At 43.4% G+C, this 6,330-nt stretch overlaps 2 pseudogenes; both read right to left on the bottom strand.

The window, feature by feature from the left end:
* Positions 1-3,365: 3,365 nt before the first annotated feature.
* Positions 3,366-3,496, bottom strand: LOC140582605 (U5 spliceosomal RNA; annotated as a pseudogene).
* Positions 3,497-3,901: 405 nt separating this feature from the next.
* LOC140582547 (U2 spliceosomal RNA) lies at positions 3,902-4,030 on the bottom strand (annotated as a pseudogene).
* Positions 4,031-6,330: the final 2,300 nt, after the last annotated feature.

Here is a 6,330-nt window from a genome sequence, read left to right on the forward strand (position 1 = left end):
CAATATATGCTACATAACTCAGCAATAGAGCTTTGTATGCAGTAAAATCAAGATTTTTATTTATTTATTTATTTTTAAACGGCGGTAATACCGCATACCGCGCTATTGAGCCACCCATAAAAACCGCAAGGGAAATTTCCTAACCGCGACAGCCCTAGATGGGAGTAAGTGCAACAGGGTGGTAGTCGTTAAAGCAGGAGGGGGATGACTTTTTTGGGACTGGAATAATGATGGTGGTTTTGAAACAAATGGGGACGATAGCCTGGTTGAGTGAGATGTTAAAGATGTCTGTAAAGACATCAGTGAGTTCCACTGCACAGTCTCTCAGTATGCGACCAGGAATGTTGTCAGGACCCGGAGCTTTGCGTGCGTTGACCCTGCTGAGGGATCTTCTCACACTGTCTGGGGACAGAGTCACCAGGAGAGGGAGGGGTCTTCTGTGCACTGATGCTATTCAGCAGAGAGATGGTGCTATCACAGGTCTGTGGTGGGGGCTTGTAATCTGTGATGGCCATAGACTCCATGTGTCTCTGCTGTCTTTGAAGCGATGGGATATTCCTCTGGAGTACTGTCTCTTAGCCTCTCTGATGCCACGGGACAGGTTGGCACTAGCTGTCTTCAGGTTTGCCTCATCTCCAGCTCTGAAGGCAACGTTCCGAGCTTTCAGCAGCCTGTAGACCTCCCCTGTCATCCATGGCTTTTGGTTGGCACGGACAGTGATGGTTTTGGTGACTGTTACATCCTCAGTGCATTTGTTAATGTAGGCTGTAACAGTCTCTGAGTACTCCTGGAGGTCAGTGGTGTTGTTGTATGTGGCAGCCTGCTTAAACATACTCCAGTCTGTGGTGTTACAGCAGTCCTATAAAGCCTCTGAAGACCCTTCCGGCCACACTTGTATCTTCTTCGAATCGGTTTGGTGACTTTAACAAGCGGTCTGTAAGCAGGCATTAGCATGACAGTAATGTGGTTTGAGGCACCGAGCTGGGGGAGGGGGAAAGCCTTGTAAGCTCCTCTTTGGGTGGTGTAAACAAGGTCCAGTGTGTTATTTCCCCCATGTAGGAAAGTCTATGTGTTGCTGTATTTTGGGAAACACACTCTTTAAGTCTGCATGATTGAAATCCCCAGCTAAGATGAAAAAAGCATCTGGGTGGGCTGTCTGCTGCTCACTGATGTGCTGGTACAGTTCATTCAGTGCCTCCCTCCTGTTGCTGCCATTGGAGGCGGGAGGGATATACACAGCAAACAACAGTATAGCTGTATATTCCCTCGGTAGATAGAACGGCCGGCACTTAATAACCATAAACTCCAACACTGGTGAGCAGTATTTGCAGACCGCAACAGCATCGCAGCACCAGGCGTCATTGATGTAAACACAAAGCCCGCCACCGCGGGTCTTACCTCCCGCGACGACAACTCTGTCAGCACGGTAGCATGTTAGCTGGTCAAGCTGAATGCCGCGGTCCGGGACACAGTCACTGAGCCATGTTTCCGTGAACACAAAAATACAACAGTCCTTTACATTCCTCTGAGATGAACATAGTAGTCGGATGTAGTCCAGTTTGTTATCCAATGAGCCAGAACGATGGAGGAGATAGCGGGTTTGTGTGGGCAAGCCACCAGCCTAGCTCGAATACCTCCGCTCTTACCCCTCTTCTGCTTCCTCTCACGCCGCTTAAGGCACCTCCATTTTGGGCGAGGTGCAGGAGTGGGGGTCGGTGATTGAGTAGGCCTGCGGAGCAAACCCAGATCATACAGCTCTTCGGTGTCCACAGAGTCCAACTTAAAAAGTTTGTTTCTGCCGATGTTGAGCAAAAATGTTCGGCTATATACGGGCTTAAGAACAGATAAATGCGACAAAGACGTACAAAAACACTGCAACTTCCAGGACGAAAAACATGAAAACACTGTTTAGTCGGGAGAGAGAGAAGCCGCAGTGTGTGCACGCGCCGCCATTTTGGGAGGGAAAAAAAAATTAAAGATTTAAATTCGAGGACTGAGGTAACACTGTATCCTGTAAATTTTAGAACGTGAAACTGTCGGCTAAGTTGACCTCGAATGGTTCTGCGTGCTCATTGGTTATTGCTACGTATATCTGGAAGCAGAAGCTGTAATTTTTATTTCTCTCAGTCTTTATTTGGGTGATCTTCATTTACTGTTTGTGTTCCATTGCTTTAAATAACGTCTGCAATGGCTCCTTTCAGTCACTTGCGTGGTTTTCTACACACCTGTCTGGGATGCTTTAAGCATTCCAGCTTTCGTGTGCGCAAGCCCACTACACCATCCTCGACTGTTGCAACGGGGGTTGCTATAAATGGCAACGCCCCTGCAAAGGTCGGGAGTGGCATCCATCTTCCCCAGTGGACACGAGGATCTCCAGCATGCTGCTGTTGCAGCAGAGGCAGGGTACGAGTGGGCAGCAATTTGGAAAAAGATTGCTGCCCTCGAAGACGAGGTGGGCCGTTTATGGTCTGAGATCTCCGTGCTTGCTGGTGCCCTGACTGACCCACATATATCCCGGAGCAGTTCGGAGACCACTGGGACTCCTCTTATAGTCCCCACTTCAGCTCCAAGCTGTTTCCCGCCCCCTCCCCCACCACCGCATCTTCCTCCTCCACCTGCTAGTATACAGGGCCCCAAGCAGAGTCATCGGCAGGTAAGTGGCGCAGGACCCACCAAAGGCCCCAACATGGTGGATGTCCTGGCGGAGCTGCCCCACATTAAACTGCGCCCGGTGCTGAGGTTGCCAGGTGGGACGCCAGTGCCAAGGAGGGGACTGACACAGGGGCCTCAGACGACATTACTTCCATCTTATCAGAGGCTCTGAAAAAGAAGTTCAAGCACCAGAACCACTCTGATGAGTAGGAGAAGCGGTCTTCTGAGCTCTTAAACTTTTTATACTTGTATCATTTTTATACTTAAGACTTATATACTTTATATAGTTAAACTTTATATACTTAAACTTTATGTACTTATATACTTTATATGCTTATATTTATATACTTAGTGTACTGATTCTATATACTTATTAATAAATAATATATTTATATCACTATTATTTTTAAAAGAGTTGCTGATTTTGTAATACTGCTGCAGCATTCTCCACATGCTAATCACTGCCCCACATCGAATTGGCACTTTGATCCGCCACATATCACTTCACTACCCCCTGTTGAATGTTGCATCGTATGTTGTTAGATATCTTCATTAAGTACTTCATTATTAGGCTGCACAATATTGGAAAAGATGTATTTCTGCAATTAGTATTGCAGTATTTAATTAAATTTAAAATGCTTAAAACAAACGCATCTATTCATGAGTGATTAAAACGGCAAGGATGAAAATGATTAGGATTAGCTCTTATGATTAGCTCTTGCCAAAATAGGGCTTGTAAACTTTTGCGGTAGTCAGAATTAACCCAAACAACTATGACTATACCCCACGGAAATCTTTAGTAAAAAGTGAAAGATTTATACGGGATGAAGAGAGACCCGAGTCGATATGGGGCTGCCGCTTAGCAGGTCCCCGTTAGCCGGGTCTCCGTGACGCCCCCGCTCAGAGTAGAATGCCCAGGGGCGTCGCAGCCATCTGTGTCGGGGCCCCGACTCCTCCCTGTCCTCTCAAGAAACAAATCATTTAAACAAACATGAGGGAAAATTCAAAAGGCAAAGATGACGTCATGCCTTACCTCAGCACAGCTGTCCACCACACAAACAGCGTGTCACCTCACTTTAAAATAAAAAAAAAATAAAAAAGAAAACCGGAAGGAAACGGGGGCCACGCACGGACAGGGCCCCTCCCTCACAGCACATGCAGCTAATTAGCTGGCCATCCAGAGGCACTCAGTCTATTAGTCACCCACTCAGTCAGTTAGTCAGTTCTGCCTTTCAACAACAGGGGGCAGTAGAGGTGCACCGTTCCCGGAAGCACTGCAATACCGGGTCGATGCCTGGAGCGGACGGGGCAAGCCCCACTTCCGGCTCCCTGTTCCAAAAATCTGTTCAATATGTGGTCCCCTCCATGGGGGACGTATCAAAATAACCTTTTCATACCAAAACAAAATGTAAATCAACTCAAATACATGAATAATAAATATTATGCTTGTACTACTTACATTAACACATAATCACAATGTATGAGGCTGAATCATTCCTACACTATGCAAATCATGCCAACACAGTACAATAAGACTTTCAAAGATAATATTAAACAAATAGAACTACACACAGAAAAATAATGGTTCTTTAGAAGTCTGTGTGGTTCCATAAAGAACCATAACCTACTAAAGAACCATTTTATGTAGTGGATGGTTCTACGTGTTAGTCATATGGTTCTTTGGGATATTGAAGGGTTCTTAATTCTTATTTGAGTTATTGGATGGTGGTGATGGTGGGGGTATAAATTTGCAAAATAATTGTACCTCTCCATAAGCTGCACTGAAAAGGAGAAGATGAAGGTTTTTCTGAATTTGTAAATACAACGAAGATCATGAAAGTACGTTTTACAAGAAAATACTATTGTAGTCTTGCTACTTGAGAATCCCATGTATAATTCAGTATGATACTTTTAGTGTCGTTGTAATTGTTTTCTTAAAATACATTTTTAATTTTTGTCCGAAATATCAGAGTAAAATCCCTATGGTTTTGTGGCTTCCACAACCTGTGCATGCGCATGCGGCTGACGAGTCCTGGTAGAGTGCGGCTCGTGCGAGGGGGTTACGCGGTTTTTTTCTCAGAACAATCGGGAGCAGTAACGCAGAACACTACAGTACGGGAGCAGTAAGGTATTCATCAAATAAATTTTTTAAATGGGGAAAAATGTTTTGGAATAATTTAACCATCAGAAGGCAATTTAAAATGAACTATGAGGATCGGATAAAAAAAAAGTCCCAAGAGTAATTTTTTGACATTCCGAACGATTTTACTAATTTGACGATAGGGAGTTTTTTTTTTCCGTATGACTACCAATAAGAACTTCAAAGTAGTTGAAGTTTTTTTTTTTATTTTATGTGAGGGTCTGTGGCCAATCGTATGGAGGAAATTTATTCCACGATTCAGGGTTTTCTGCTTTAAACGCTCAATTGCTGTGACGGTTGTTTACTGAAGGATTTTTATTTAAAATAAATACTATTGTGGTGATAATCCATATCATCCCGGACACTTAGAGCTACTTCGGGTTATCCATCCATCCATCATCTGAAACCGCTTATCCTATACAGGGTCGCGGGGGGTCCAGAGCCTATCCTGGACGCAAACTTCGGGTTTTTCCGAACTGCTTTAAAACCGAAAAGCTCCTGTGCTCGACTAATTAGTTCATTTCTTCTTGTGCTTAACTGGTTTGTTTCCTTGATTGAAAGACTTATCCAGCCTGTTTCACATTAACATTAAGTAACACATGCATGGTTACAGGAGACTCAGCAAGAATTCAGCACTCAAGTGAAATCCAGGTTCTTTTAATTGAAATAGTAGTTTACAAATCCTGTTCAAGGATTATTTGGTCACCCGAAATACCATTGTTAGCAAACGGTTAAGATCTGCAAATTAGTAAGTTTGTTCCGTCCTGGGAACGTATTGCACTGACAAACCTTGGCTATAAATAAGAATTAAATTGATTAGGTGAGAACGATCTGTTGTGACTATAGTTTGCAATGTAACCAATTAGGTTTTGTTTAGAGCCCTACCACTGAGTTTGATGGGTGACTATAACTGATAATTTTAATGGTTGTTGGTATCATTTAAATTACAATTTTACAAATATATATAAAGGACCAAATATATATAAAGGACCAAAGGAGTTGTAACCACCATATTGCAGCAATAAAGCAGGAGTGCCAAAAGATGAGGCCCAATTTGGACATCATTCGCCAGTACCTCCACAGAGTACAAAGGTACAGAAGAAACTATATTCAACAGCACACCACTGCAGAGGTCTTACAAGAATTCCCCTTCTTTTCTATTCCAGTCTTGGTGAGTTAAGATGTTAATGTGCATCAGTTTAGTACATATGTAATTCTGCACTTTGCATTGAATAGAATAAATTATTTGTCCCATATTTGCTTCAAAACACCAATAGCATTAATTCATTTAAACTGCATGTTTTGTTTCAGCTGTGTGAAGAAGCATCAGCACTTCTTAAGATTGATGTGGACAAGCAGGTCATCAAAGGGTTCAATAAGCTGGCAAGCCAGCTTGTGTCCATGGCACCTGAAAGCAACCTGAAGAGGCTTTGCCTGCAGTCTGTTGATGAGAGCCAGACTGATACTGGACGAAATGGTAAGCTACACAAGTCTCTTATAATACACTGAAAGACTAAATCAGATAGGAGGATAGTTAA

Source organism: Paramormyrops kingsleyae, chromosome 24 (assembly GCF_048594095.1).
Source record: "Paramormyrops kingsleyae isolate MSU_618 chromosome 24, PKINGS_0.4, whole genome shotgun sequence".
In the NCBI taxonomy this organism is placed as follows: domain Eukaryota; kingdom Metazoa; phylum Chordata; class Actinopteri; order Osteoglossiformes; family Mormyridae; genus Paramormyrops; species Paramormyrops kingsleyae.